This window comes from Rattus norvegicus, chromosome 1 (assembly GCF_036323735.1).
Source record: "Rattus norvegicus strain BN/NHsdMcwi chromosome 1, GRCr8, whole genome shotgun sequence".
Lineage (NCBI taxonomy): Eukaryota > Metazoa > Chordata > Mammalia > Rodentia > Muridae > Rattus > Rattus norvegicus.
The window spans coordinates 234162282-234177938 of record NC_086019.1 but is presented as its reverse complement, the minus strand read 5'-3'; positions in this window follow the sequence as shown (position 1 = coordinate 234177938).

Here is a 15657-nt window from a genome sequence, read left to right as displayed (position 1 = left end):
TGACCATCAGTTGATTCCTAGCTCAGCATTGCTTCTTCCCAAGGGTTTTGGGTTTCCGCTCAGGACAGCCATGGTTCTCAATGTCTATTGTTTGTTCTTGGGGGAAAGCAGTTTACCCCATGGGTGACCTCATTTCTCTCCCAGATTCAAGAAGAGGTCTGGATTTTTAGTGTGTTCAACTTTGGACATACCTGCTCTCAGGATAGCATGGCACCCTCCAAGCTCATGCTCAGCCAGAATTAAAAAGTCTGATGGGTTTTAAAAACACCCCCATGGACAGTTCTAATACCAAATTTGTCAGAGTCAAAACCTGCCCAGTTCCTTCAGATGCTCTGCTGGTGCCTTACTGTCCTGTGTGAGAACTCTGACAGTGCCTTCTCCCTCAGATCTTCACATTATGCCTCTTCCCTTGTGCTCGTCTTGCCACTCGCTGAAGATCTCCCTCACCTGCTCTTCCTGGGTTGAATTTTATTATTTTTCTGTCCTGTCCATGAAGACCGCTTCCAAACATGCTCTAACTTCTTAGGAAGGTTAAGATTGCCCATCTTTTTGTCTGGAAGATGGTGAGACTGCATTACTGAAAGGAAGAGAAGATATAAAATGGAGCAGAGACTGAAGGAAAGGCCAGAGACTGCCCATCTAGAGATTCATCCCATCTGCAGACACCAAACACAGACACTAGTGCTGGTGCCAAGCAGTGCTTACAGATAGGAGTCTGGTATGGCTGTTCCCTGAAAGGTTCTACCAGCACTTGACCAATACACATGTAGATACAGCCAACCATTGGACTGAGCCAGGGACCCCAAAAGAAGAGTCAGGAAAAGGACTGAAGGAGCTGAAGGGGATTATAACCCCATCGGAAGAACAATATCAACTAACTGGACCACCAAGAGCTCCCAGAGACTAAACACCAACGAAAGAGCACACAGGGAGGTTATCCATGGCTCCAAATACATATGTAGTAGAGGGTGGCCTTATCTGACGTGAATGGGAAGGAAGGCCCTTGGTCTTTGATGCCCCAGCATAAGGAGATGCTAGGGTGGTGAGTAAGGAGTGGGTGGAGGAGCACCCTCATAGAGGCAAAGGGGAGGGGGCAAAGAGAGAATGGGATGGAGATTTGTGGAGGGGTAACCGGGAAAGGGGATATCATTTGAAATGTAAATGAATAAAATGATTATTTTTTTAAAGCACGTATTTGTGGGGTTTCTTACTTTTTATCTTGACTGCTTTATAAAGGACCATGTTTCCAGATCTATTGTGGGAAATTTAACAAGACAAAGAAACCTAATAAGGAAATGGCAGACACTGTGATCCCTGCCTGGGGGTTATAGGCATTAATACCTTGGTGTGTTTCTCTCTTCCTTCTTGACACATTTGTTCAGTGCAGAGGCACTGGGTTCGGTCCCCAGCTCCGGAAAAAAAAAAGAAAAAAAGTTGCATTGTGATGAGAGTTCTTGTATGTAGAGCATTTACTGGACGTGGGGCAATACCTTGCATGTATATCAAATTATTTGATTTTCATTATAAGCCTAGCTTAGTGGTTCTCAGCCTTCCTGATACTGCAACCTTTTAGTACAGTTCCACATGTTGTAGTGACTTCAATAATAGTTATTTTGTTTCTACTTTTATAACTGTAATTTTGCTACTGTTTTGAGTTGTAATGTAAATATCCAATAGGCAGGACATCTGATATGTGGTCCCAAAGAAGTCGGGATCCAGAGGTTAAGAACCTCTGCCCTCCGTGCTACAATCTGAATTGTTCTCATGTTAAAATGATTAAACAGGGCCTAGAGAAGGAAGCTACTTCACTGGCAAGGATGAAGTCTCAGGCAGACAAGAGGTCATAGTGTGTTAGATCTCTGCTAAGTGAGTTCCATTGACACTGTATTTTACTATTTAGATTGAATGCATTCATTTGTTTATTAGTTTAATATAAAATTAGTTTAGATCAATGCCTTATTCAGCTGTCATCAGAGCTTCCTCCTGCAGCAGATGGGAACAAATACAGAAACTTGAAGCCAGACATTATGCAGACAGACAGACAGACACACAGACACAGAGAAAGAGACCGAGAGACAGAGACAGAGAGAGACAGAGACAGAGACAGAGAGAAACAGACAGACACACACACACACAGAGAGACAGACAGACAGACAGAGACAGAGAGACAGAGACAGACAGAGAGAAACAGACATACAGAGAGACTGTGGAACACACAGTTCTAAAAATCAAATCCCTCCCTTTAGAACTCAGGGAACCCACAGAAGAGAAGGCAAAAGTAATGAGGGAGATAGAGGAGATGGAGGAAACCAGACTCTCTAAAACAATGGAGCAAAGCTCATATGAACTCACAGAAACTGAAGCCGTAATCGCAGGGCCTATACCAGTCTACCACAGGACATTTGCATATGCGTTATAGCTTTCAATCTAACACCTTTGTGAGACACCTGACTGTTAAACAGGTGGGTCTCTGATCCCCATGCCTTCTCTTGGGGCTCTTATTTTTCTGTTGGCTTGGGTGGTCCAGCTCCCATATAATAGTTTTCATTTTATCTTATTATATTTTATTTCGTTATGCTCTGTTGTTATACCTTAGTAGCCTGTTCTTTTCTGATGGGATCCAGACGGGAGAGGAGATAGGGAGGAACTGGGAGGCGCATAAGGGGAAGAGACTGCAATCAGGATATATTGTATGAGAAACGAATCTGTGTTTAACAAAAGGGAAAAAAATCAAACGAGTTACAAGATTTTGATCAAATAATTAAAAGTATAATTTTTTGGTTCAAAACATGTATGTTTCAGTTTTTGACACCAAACCTTTCTTGCCTCCCAGAAATCAAAGCAAAGAAGTATTAGCATAGAAGACACCAAGGCACTCCATTCTTGTCACTACCCTTGTTTCTCATCATTTTTCAACTGTCCCAATAATCAATGAGTTTGTCATGTGAGAAAGCGAGAAGGAGAAACGATTTCTCTAGCTAGAAGGATTCAATTACATTAACTTCTCCTTCCACTGTTGATCCCGGACAGTCTGGCAGAGAGGTCCCTTCACTCTGATGGGCAGGAACTACATGGCTTGTTCCCACATCCTATTCTTCCTAAGGGACTCAGGGGGCATCATTCATAACATTTGACAAATTACCAAATTTCCTTACCATATATGGAGAATTTAATGTATGAAATATTACATTCTGGGGGGCTGAACACTAATTATATGGGAATCGGTACCTAATGTACATTTTCTTACATTTTGGTGACTTAAAAATAGTGTTCCTCATTGATAAGTGGCTATTAGCCCAAATGTTTGAATTACCCTAGATGCACAGAACACATGAAACTCAAGACGGATGATCAAAATGTGAATGCTTCACTCCTTCTTTAAAAGGGGAACAAGAATACCCTTGGCAGGGAATAGGGAGGCAAAGATTAAAACAGAGGCGGAAGGAACACCCATTCAGAGCCTGCCCCACATGTGGCCCATACATATACAGCCACCCAATTAGACAAGATGGATGAAGCAAAGAAGTGCAGACCGACAGGAACCGGATGTAGATCTCTCCTGAGAGACACAGCCAGAATACAGCAAATACAGAGGCGAATGCCAGCAGCAAACCACTGAACTGAGAACGGGACCCCCATTGAAGGAATCAGAGAAAGGACTGGAAGAGCTTGAAGGGGCTCGAGACCCCATATGAACAACAATGCCAACCAACCAGAGCTTCCAGGGACTAAGCCACTACCCAAAGACTATACATGGACTGACCCTGGGCTCCAACCTCATAGGTAGCAATGAATATCCTAGTAAGAGCACCAGTGGAAGGGGAAGCCCTTGGTCCTGCTAAGACTGAACCCCCAGTGAACGTGATTGTTGGGGTGAGGGCGGTAATGGGGGGAGGATGGGAAGGGGAACACCCATTTGGAAGGGGAGGGGGAGGGGTTAGGGGGATGTTGGCCCGGAAACCAGGAAAGGGAATAACAATCAAAATGTAAATGGTGTTCCACCAGAGTATTATTAAAAATGCTGAGGCATCTCAACCTAAAATTATTTCTGGGCACAAATGTTAATCTAAGATCCTTATACTCATGCACTTCAATAAAATACACTTTCTGTGTGTATCTCAGTTCACAACACTGAGCTCAGAGTTATCAGCACTGTGTAACTCATACTTGGATGGAGGCTCAAACACATTTTCCTGTCTATCACAACTCTGTGTCTAGTAACACAAGATAGCACTTCTGCCTTAAGTTTCAGTTCAATATGAACAGCAAAATGTCCAAATAAAGCACAAAAATATACAAAGTCTGGCACTCGATGGACTATAAAAATAGACATCTCCAGAGATGAAACAAGAAAGCAGAAATGCCTTGCTTAACCTTTGTTGGAGGTGAATGCACAAGGCTGTTCACTCTTGTTGGGTACTGTGCACATGCCTGTGAAGGGGGTCACTATTGGAGTTATGGATACACTTTAGTATATGCGTAAATCCTCAAGTATGCAATAAGGAATAATGAAAACTGGGCACGACAAAGCAGCAACTCCTTTCTCCATGAGTCTGTGTGAAGATAATGTTTTACATAAACAATTGTCATCAGGAAGTCTCCACTGTGACAACTGTTACAGATGAACCCACTGACCAGTGCTAAGCCCTGTGGGCAGAAGCTTGAGACACGAAGAGATTTGCATAGTCTTAAGGTATGACCCAGAACACCTTTGTTGACTTCAGAGAGAAAGAAAATACATTGACATTTACTTTAAATCTAATGTTTCATAATTAGTTTGTTCAAGCATTTGCATGGTATTAGTAGATGTTCGCCAGCACACGCAAATGTATGTGTAACAGAGCCCAAATTTTTGTTGCAAAGGGACATCTACATTTTACATTTTCTTAGCAGGTAATTAGCTGGTGTTCCATGGGAGCTGTTGATTTATGTCTGTTGGGTGAAACCTCACACTAGATATGCTTCAAAATAGGACACATTTCCACTAGGAGAGCCGAGACAAGGAGTCAGATGATGTCCTCTCTGACCTCTGCTTGACATGCACTAGGAAGTTACCACACTTGTTAGCATTTGCCTTCCAGAGAGAGGAGGGAGGCTCACAAAACTCAGAAAGCTAATGAAGCTTTCCACTGTGAACCTCGCAAAATGTTTGCGTGAGCTTCCCACTGCAAACAACTGTGGGAGAAAGGAGGCTGGCTCAGGTGAAGCTGTGTAGAATTGTTCCAGGAGCACTAGCACTGTGGCATTCCTGGCTGGACATCCATGTGGGGATGATTTTCCAATGAGGTAGGTGCCCTTGAGTCACCCACACTCTTTAGGCATAGCTCTTGGTGATCAGTTTCCTACTACAGAACTGACTGTGTATGCTTCACTTCTGACCAGGGTATAGCCAGTACAGGGGCTGCTTTGTTCATGCTTAAATCACTAATGGCAATATATTCATTCACAAAATAGAAGCTTAATAACCTAAATCAGAAATGGAACTGGTTAGGACTAGATCCAAGATGTTGTATGTGTTTTGGGCAAACCTTATGCATATTTTCTCATGGGCTAATGGTTGAACTAATAGCATATCTCTGATTGATAATGTCTACACAGATCTCACACAGAAGTGAAAACTGACCTTTTAAAGTACATCTGGGGGAGAAGAGAGATAATCAACCATAAGGGCACTGGCTATTCTTCTAGAGGACTTGGGTTTGATTCATGGCACCCATATAGATGCTCATAATTATCTATAACTCTCACACTAGAGAATCCAGTGTTCTTTTCTAGCCTCTATAGGCAACAGGTATGCATGTGGTAAACAGACATACATGCAGACAAAACACTCATATGCATACAATAACAATTTAAAGTGCATTTGGTTCAAAAGAATGTACTGACTTCATACGTTCATACGTGATCTTAAGGGTGTTATTCATACTCCCAACATTCTGTTAGACATGGTGCTTCTGTGGCCTTGGGAAGGTCAGTGATTGTTGTTGTAAAAATATAAAAAATAAAATGTTGTCTTTTATCCCTGACTTGGTCTACACCACAATGCCCCAAGCTATCTGCTAGATATCTTACCAGAAGCACACATCCCAATTCTGTGGCGGCCCAGACTAACCGCTGCACATTCCCTTAAACTTAAATTGCCACATGAAAGAACACATAACACAATAACCTCTGACCCAATAGATAAGATGTAATTGCCCACCTAAACATACAGAGCCCTATACACATCCATCCCTTAAGAATATTCATACAACATGTAAAGGTACAGCGTGGGATCTTAACGTCAGCCTCCATGTTGTTCCGGGTACTCTGCCTTCCTGTCTCTTCCGTTCCTGTCTCCTCCTCTTCCTTCAAACTTTTCTCCCGCCCACCCTTCCTTCTTGTCCAATGACAGGCCTCGTTCTAGCCTGTGCCTGCCTCACCTGCATGATGACATCATCCCACAGATGATCACTCCAGAGATTTTCTAAAGCAGTTTATCTGGAAAAGCTGGCAGTGCTGGGCTAGGTCCTAAGCACTGTGGCTTCAAGTTGAAGCAAATGCATCCACCAGGTTAGCTGCTGACATTACCAACATCTAAATGCCAGAGGCTTAGCTGTATTTCTTTCCTCATGAGAATGTGTTGCTGATGTTTCTGGTCTGTAATTATTCACCCGAACAGAGGTCTAAGGATGCAGGCTGCTTCCGTTTTACAGCCTTGTCTTCCTACAGAACTTCAGTTCTTGCCCGTCAGTCCTTCAGTTGGTAGGTTTTTTGTTGTTGTTTTTGATTTTTCTTTTTTCTCACTGTGTAGCATCAATAGACCTAGAACTTGCTTTGTAGACTAGGGTGGCTTCAAACTCATGCAGATCTGCTTGTCTCTGCTTCCAGAGTGCTTGTATTGAAGGAACACAGCACCATACCTGCATAACTGATATGTTTATGGGCCAGGGCCAGGGTGGTTTCCTGCCTCTCCACACATTTCTTAGATGTAAGTCAATCATATTTCCACATCCGGATGGGAGGCATTAAATTGGAAATCAGTAAATTGGAAATCTCTGTTCTTTGGAAACTCAGTTATGTCCTTTGATGTTTTGCTGGGGCAGACAAGTGAACAGATATTTTCCTCATGCAGACACATGAAAGGGTATTCAAGCAGACACGTGAAAGGGTATTGAAGGATGCTTTGCTGAGGCAGACCCTGGTGAGAGGATGTTTGGCTGAAGCAGGCATGTGAGAGGACACACGGTGTTTAGAAAGAATATAAATGTGTCCAGGGACAGTGGGACAAGGGTGCCTTGGGTCTCCTTGTACTGCTTCACTGGAATCCACTGAAGATGCTCTGGCACTGGTTAGCTTTGCACTGCATTGCTGATCTTCGCTTGTCATAACTTCATAGGGAGTAACTCACCAGAGAACTTCTTGTTGCTGTTTCCACAGACTCCCGTGGTTTATTCTGGGTTGAGCTACAGCTGCTGCTTTATGTGTATGTTTCTTACTCTTCTTAAGACACTTAACACTTTTCCCCATTGTCTTCATCCACTAACACTCAGTAGTGGGGCTGCAGGCTCAGTCAGTGAAGTAACTGCCACACAGCGTCTAGACCTGGGTTCAAATCACTGACACCCACATAAAAGCCAGGGGTCAGCACACCTGCCTTTTACCCTAGTGCTGGAAAGTGGAGCGTACAAACAAGCAGATCCCAGAAACTTGCTAGCTAGTGAATTTATCCAATCAGTTAGCTCTGGACTCAGGGAGAGACCCTGTCTCGTAAGATAATCTAAGGATCATCATTGTGTTAGTTATTTTTCTGTTGCTGTGATAAAACACCATGACCAAGGCAACTTAGAGAAAGAAGAGTTTATTTTGATGTATGGTCCCAGACAAAGGGGTCATACTAGCAGAGGAGGCATGGTGGCAGGGTTACATGGGACGGGGTGTCAGGAGAAGGGAACATGGAGCATACATGAAGTGGAAGCTGGAAGAAGCTAAGAACTTTCAAAGCCATCCTCATTGCTGTACTTCAACAAGACTATACCATGTAAACTTCCCTAAGCAGCTCTACAATTAGGAGACCAAAGGTTCAAACACAGGACCTATGAGGACATTCTAATTTAAGCCAACAGAGTAATTAACCGAATGACCAAATGAAGATCTACTTTGGAACTCAGTCCAGGTCTCCTTGTTAACTTTACAGTGTTTGGGAGTCACAAAACATTTATTTTATTTTTTTACATGTATTCAGGGTGTGTGTGTGTGTGTGTGTGTGTGTGTATGTGTGTGTGTGTGTGTGCGCATGTAAGTATTCATGGGCACACAGAAACCGCAGCTCATGTATGGAAGTCAGAGGAAAACTTGCAAGAGTTGATTTTCTTTGTCCTCCATGAGGGTTCTTGGCCTCAAACTCATTCACCTGCTGTCTTAGTTAATGTTCTATTTTTGTGAAGAGATACTATGACCATGGTAAGTCTTACAAAAAGAGAGGATTTAATTTGGTTTTTCTTACAGTTTCAGAGTTTTAGGCTATTTTATCATCATGGGGAGTGGCATACAGGCAGACATGGTGTGCAGAAGAAGCTGAGAGTTCTACATTCTGAGCCACTGGCCCAGAGAGAAGCTCTGACTTGGCATGGGCTTTTGACACTTCAAGCCACCCCCAGTGACATACTTCTTCCAACAAGGCCATATCTCCTAATCCTTTCAAATAGTGCCACTCCTAGTGAACAAACATTCAAATCTATGACCCCATGGAGGTCATTCTTATTCAACACATCTGGCTTGGCATCGACCAAGCTTTACCTGCAAAGCCATCTCTCCTCTCAACCTCTCATTGTGAATTTTGTTTTCTTACCAATACACTCAGACAAGTACTTTTAGCTACTTAGATTTGTAAGTTTTGCTCCAAATATTCATTTGCTACTCAATTACATGTTACTGCAATGTCTATTCATAGACCTTCTAAAAATAAGCTCAGGTAGATATGAGGCTTAAGGCAATATATAAAAAGAAAGAGATTTAATTTCCTTCTAAATTTAATTGACTTTGAACAACTGGAAAAGGATACTATTCATGCCAATTAAAAGATTACAGGAATTGAAAATAGTGATCTAGGTCCAGCTATCCGGACCTATAGGACTCTTACTAATACATAGGCAATTCAACATTGGAGATGTAGTCTAACACAGTTATCTTTACCCCTAAATACTCTCCTTATTCATTTATCTCATCTCATCTTTTAAATAAGAGCTCTAATTTATATAGCTTTAAATAGACCTATTTTAGAAATGCAAAAGAGACAAAATTTAAAATGCTCATTTCCTTCCTTTCAACAAACACATCCTGTCAAGGTGTGTGTACTCTTGGTCTCTTTTCTCTGTTCAGTTTTATTAAACATACAGATAAAAGTTGTAAAAGTCCATCTTGTTTTAGTTAGGGTTTTACTGCTGTGAGCAGACACCATGACCAAGGCAACTCTGACAAGGACAGCATTTAATTGAGGCTGGCTTACAGGTTCAGAGGTTCAGTCCAATATCATCAAAGCAGGAATATGGCAGCATCCAGGCAAGCATGGTTCAGGAGGAGCTGAGAGTTCAACATCTTGTTCCAAAGGCAAACAGGAAGAGACTGGCTTCCAGGCATCTAGGATGAGGGTCTTAAAACCCACTCCCATAGTGACACACTTCCTCCAACAAGGCTGTACCTATTCCAACAAAGCTCCAAATAGTGCCACTCCCGGGGCCAACCATATTCAAACCACCACAATCTGTTAATATGTCTTCTGTATGTTACTTTTTATTGCTATAATTTCACTTTGAACGTGATGGGAATAAAATAAACTAACAGATTAAAAAGCAACCCCTCTTAGAAAGGGACTCTTGTGTGTCCAAGAAAAGCAATGGGATCTTGAGAGTAGCTAAGGCCATTTAGGTTCTGTGATAGTGTAGCTCAAGGGTTCAGCAAGAGCTCAGCCTCAAACTTATGCTCAAAGTGAACATAATAATAGTTCATGGTATAGATGAACTTTGGTGGGAAAAATAGTTAATTTTCAGTCAATAGTTCACATATTTATTTGTGAAATAAATTCAGCATCAGTAGTCACTTATCCTGGTCTTATTTTATTGTCCATGGTTCTGGTAGCCCAGATGTCTTTGTAATGTGAATGGTGAGTACTATCATCTACTTCACAGGGCTGTTGGGAAGAGGAAATGAGCACACAGTGAACTATTAGCCCAATACCTATTAGCTATCATGGCGCATGTGTGCTCTGAAAAGAATACACAGTAGTCTTTAATTGCAGAAAAGCCTGAATCAAGAAGTGATGCTCCCTATCTCATTATGTGAGTCTGGTTGTTGTTGTGACCAAATTACCTGACAAAATTAAACTTAGGGAGAAATTATTTATTTGGGTTCTCTGTTTGGGAAGATAAAGTTTACCGTGGAGAAGAGGGTCTGGTGAAGCAGAGTCTTTTAACTCATGGCAGCCAGGAAGTGGAATAAGGGACACAGGAAGGGGCAAGACAAGATAGAGACCCCTCAGACATTCTACTTCAGTTATCTGCTACTTCCTCCTAAAGATTTCACCACTACCAAAAACTTCACTGTCAGCAGGGGACAGAGTAAAAAGTAATAGACATATGAGCTTGTGGGGACATTTTATATTTAAGTCATAGCACCCAGCTTCCCATAAGGAATGTTTGACAGTATCTAAAAGTACCTGCTGATTATAGAGAGCTGCTACTGAGGTCTAGTGGTTAGACTAGTGGGTGATGCTAAATGTCCCACAATGCACAGGGCAGTCATACAAAGAATTATCCTCCCCGTAATGTCAGTATTGCTGGAAAGACTGTAAAACAGTGGTTCTCAGTCTTCCTAATGCTGTGACCCTTTAATACAGTTCCTCATATTGTGGTGACCCCCAATCATAAAATTATTTCATTACTGCTTCATCACTGTACTTTTGCTATGGTTATGAATCATAAGGTAAATATGTAATATGCGGAATCTGATATTCCATCGCCAAAAGAGTCAGGACCCACAGGTTGAAAACCATTGCTTTACATTGGTATGTCACAGCTCGGGGTAGGGATTTTGCCATCAAAGTCCCAGGGTTAGAACATAACCTCTCAGATTGTCAGTCTATATAGCCTGGAAAAAGGATTGATTTCAACCAACTGATGTTAGTCGCCTGGGTTGTTGTTGTTGTTGTTGTTTAGATGCAGTATCAATGACTACACTGAATTGTTTGTAGACTGATACACTTAGGTGCTAACCATGTTTGAGGAAGCATTGGTGGAAGGAAGGAAATGGAAAGGAAGGAAAAGATGTAACTATATTATAATTTCAAAAAAAACCCAGAAGTCGGGCAGTGGTGGTGCATGCCTTTAATCCCAGAGCTCTGGAGGCAAAGGCAGACTGATCTCTGTGAGTTTGAGGCCAGCCTGGTCTACACAGTAAGTTACAGAATAGACAGGACTGTTACACAGAGAACCTATTTTGAAAATCCAAAACCAAAATAAAATAAAATAATATTAAAAATAAAATGTTAACCCTTTTCTTGCCTCCATCCTCTGTGACACGTTAATGGACAGATATGTTGTCCATCTCTGTGGTTGGATATGGCTGAGGTTTCAGGGACATAGGTCACTATGATAGTGAAATCCAAAAGAAACTGGGATCAATGGCCATGGTGGCTATTAGCATGAGGAAGCCGATGTTGGCTTCCAGGTTTCCTCAGTATCACAAGTATGTAGTAGCTCTTCTCAGCACTTCTCACCGGTCCCCTACCCTAAACCTCCCTCCCCACCCCCAGCTCCGCCTTCTTCGATAGCTACATTGTTTCTGCTATATGTTCTCTTCCTCTCTTGGTCCCCTCTCTCTGTCCCTGTCTCATTTGCCTGCACTCTCTTTGACTTGCTCTCTTGCTCTTCCCCCGCCTCTTGCCTCTCATGGCCCCACCCAGTATGCTGGCCTAGTCTACTACTTTCTCTACTCTGGACTCTTCCAGAGACCCCTGGCTGTTCTCTTTCTCATTGCTACAATAAAAACCCTTGCCCTCAGCCACGCCTTGGAGCAGGCCATGTCCTCATTTGTTACACTGATCTGCGTGTTTGACCACTTAAAGACAATTTTGGCACTCTTGGGGTAATTTCCCACCACTGAGGCAGCATCTTTGAATGACATGGGAACGAACTCAGTCACTTTGCGTGCTGCTATAATTACCTGCTCAGTTAAAAGTAGCACGATAACCCTGGTCTGCATTTAAGATCAAATTGAAACAACAGTTTAACGTTCAAAAGATCACACTATTGATTTCAGATGCTCACACAGGTGAATGGAACTACATTGAAATCTGAGAATCCAAAAAAAAATCAGGTCTGATTGTGGACCAAATACAGGATAAACTGAAAAGATTAAAGTTTTCCTGAGAGACAAGTGATCTAACTATAAGATCATAAAAAGGAAGCATAAAAGCATTTGAGAGGCTATATGAGGGCAGGGTAATTTGATGGACAAGGAAGTTGAAGGAATAATAACTTTTTGTTTGTGGGTCAAAGCTTGCACAGTGACTAGGTGCCCTTCTCCCACCCCGAGTCTTCTTTGAAGAGTAAAGATTAAACACAGTGAAATCTATAGAGTGAGAAACCCGACACGTCCTGCATTGGGCAGATTGGAAACAGACAGCTTGTAGGCTATCACCGGGTTATCAAAGCACGGGGCTGGCATCTCCCTTCTTTTCCTGGCCGAGCCTGTTTACTTCTATTCTCTTTGTTCCACCGGGTGCCACTTGTTTTATGATGTCTATGAGCCCTCAGTAGATGGCTTCTGTCAGAGGACAGCCTTATCGCTTACCACAGCATCTCCCTGCATGCCTTATTGTCAGGTCAGCTTTCCAGCTTCCTACCAGTTCCTGTGGGTTTCCACATCCTCAACTCCCTACAATCCACACACTGGCGTGGACTGCCTCCTCCCAGTTTCGTTTTCTAACTGTAGACTTCGAATTCCTTCCCATTCTTATTTCTCTCCACTGAATGGACTTTAGAGGGGGAAGATAGATAGGCACATGACTGCCCATCCCGATCCTCTTAGGTCACAGAGCTTCTGTGGACTAGATTGGTCTTTACATTCAAGTTCTAACGTAGTCTGAGCATGCAGTCTGGGCTTAACCTAGCACCTTTTGCTGGTATGATGTCGGAGCCTTTTGCTTTTCTCTTTTCCACTAACAAACACAGAGAGAGAAGCCCCTTTCTTTGCAGATGGGTGAATGTCAGTAAATAGAAATACCAAAGCTCTCTGCGGTAGACATTTGAATTTTATGCCTTCTTTATTTGTTAGAATCTAACAGCCACTGGGGAGAAATCTTTAAGTCTCTGCCTCCTGCTTGCTTTGTATTGTTTTTTTAACTGTTTAAGGTGACAGTTGATGTGGACACCAGAGTCAGAGAGTGTATATATATCAAGGACGCTCTTTTCTCTGTAGTACACCACAGCATTTTAGGTGTATACTATAGGTTAAGTGTTCACATACAGAGGCCTGGCTCCTATGCTGCCTGTTAGATTTTCTGAAGGTAGAATTTGAAATGTTTGTTATTTATTTATTTGTGTGTGTGTGTGTGTGTGTGTGTACACGCACGCGCGTGCACACATGTGTGCATGCGTGCATGTGGCACACTTGTTGGTGCCTGAGGTGAGAATAGGTGTGTTCAATCCCCTGAATCTGGAGTTACAGGTTTTCTCACAACATTCCCCTTGAGCCGCTGATGTAAGTGCTGGGAACTAAAGCCAGGTCCACTGGAAGAGGAACTCCTGATCTTAACTGCTGAACATCTCCTGCTCCTGAAGGTGGAGTTGTTTTTTTTTTTTTTCCAATATGTTTCATATTTATGAGCCTGGCTCAGCTCAGGAACGTGGTTGTTTCTTAACACAAGCTCGCTGAAGCAAAGGAGCGATTGTTTCCCTCCTTCTCCGGGCGGGCTCTTTGCCAAGTGTATAACAATTCTCCTTTCTCTGGAAACTCGAACTTGGTGTTTGCTAGTCCTTCCTTGAATTCCTGCACCCACCCCCCCCGCCCCCACCCCCCCCCCCCCCCCCGCTCACACTTAACTGACTAGAGGTGAACTGAACTGTTTCCAGGTTACACTCGCTTTCTTAAGATTGAGAAACTGAGAGCCAGTCTACATGACTAAGCCCAGATCACACAAAAGGCAGGAGCTCTTTCTAACCATTCTGGAAGTGAAGAGTAAGGGAAGCCAGCCTTCCAAAGCTGAAAAGCAGAGGTCACCACACAGGGAAGAACAGGCAAAAATAGGGTGAGAGCCCAGAGGCATTCCAACCCATTTCTGCTTTGGCTGTATTTCTCCAGTGTCCGTAAGACGCCTTTATATTCTTATAATAAATTCCCTTTAGTATTAAAGTGGATTCAAGTTGCTTTTCCATAATTGTGCCAAAAAATCCTCCATTATATTAAACATCCAGATTTCCCATTTCAATGAAGGAAATTATACTTGGCAGAAAAATAATGATCAGAAATGGTTTTAAAATTATGAACGTGACTGGAGATTGTTCTCGTTCGGTGATACGGAGTTTGCCTTTCATACCCAGGGCTCTAGGTTGTCCCTCAGCACGGAAGGAAATAAACAAGAAACCCAAAACCTCGTAAACAAGTCCGGGATTCTTGTAGTATTAAAATGGATTTGGATTTCAGAGCAGTGGTAAAGCAGTACCCGGGGGCTTTGTGCGTTCTTGGCTTTGAAACAATAGGAAGAATTTGTTCCCTTAAGATAAAGAAAGAAAAATAATAAAATGTCTGAACTCACCACAGATAACATTAAACTATAAAGCCAAGAGCCTGGCATTTGAGTAGGGTCCGTGAGACACACACATTTATTTTATGTTTCTGCCATTTTGTCTTCCTGCTACACCCATTGCCACTGCCATCTTCCATCTCATGGTGTCCTGAGCTCCTACTCACCTGAACATGCAGCCATCACTTCTTGTGAGAACTCCAGCAGCAGCCATATATAGGGAGCCTGTTGACAGGTGCCCTAGCTATCCATGATTCAGCTCCTGACGAGGCCGCTCCCAACAAGGCCAGTGACCTTCTCAGCTTCCTAGCTGTCCTGTCACCGCTTCCAAGTGAAACTTTTAATGACTGTGTTTACTTTGTTTTTTGTCATGTCCCACACCTGTCTAGCCTCATCCCATCCTCCACTCCCACCCTGTCCATACCTTGACAGGGGTTCACTTTAGACCCATGTCTTGTCTGCGTCCTTTCCTCTGGGGCTTTGACGCATGTTATTTCTTCTCCTGGAATACTTTTTTTTTCCTGTCACCCAGCTTTGTTTGACCCCTTTCCCTAGAATTCCTGCCAAGACAGGACTATGCCTCCAGTTGTTTTGGTGACAGCAACAGACAGTATATGTAGTTCTGTAACAGTGTCAGCAAGTTTCACTGAGATAATAAACACATGGAAAGGTAGACCAAGAAAAAAGTGAGCAGAGAAAAAGCTGTCTTCAACTTGGCTCGGTTTTCAAACACTGAGCGCATAATTCAGTTTTTACTGTTTCTTTGTGGGTCATGACCCCTTTAGGGGCTGAACAACCTTTACATAGGGGTCGCCAATGACCATCAGTAAATACAGATATTTACATTATGATTTGTAACAGTAGCAAAATGACAGTTA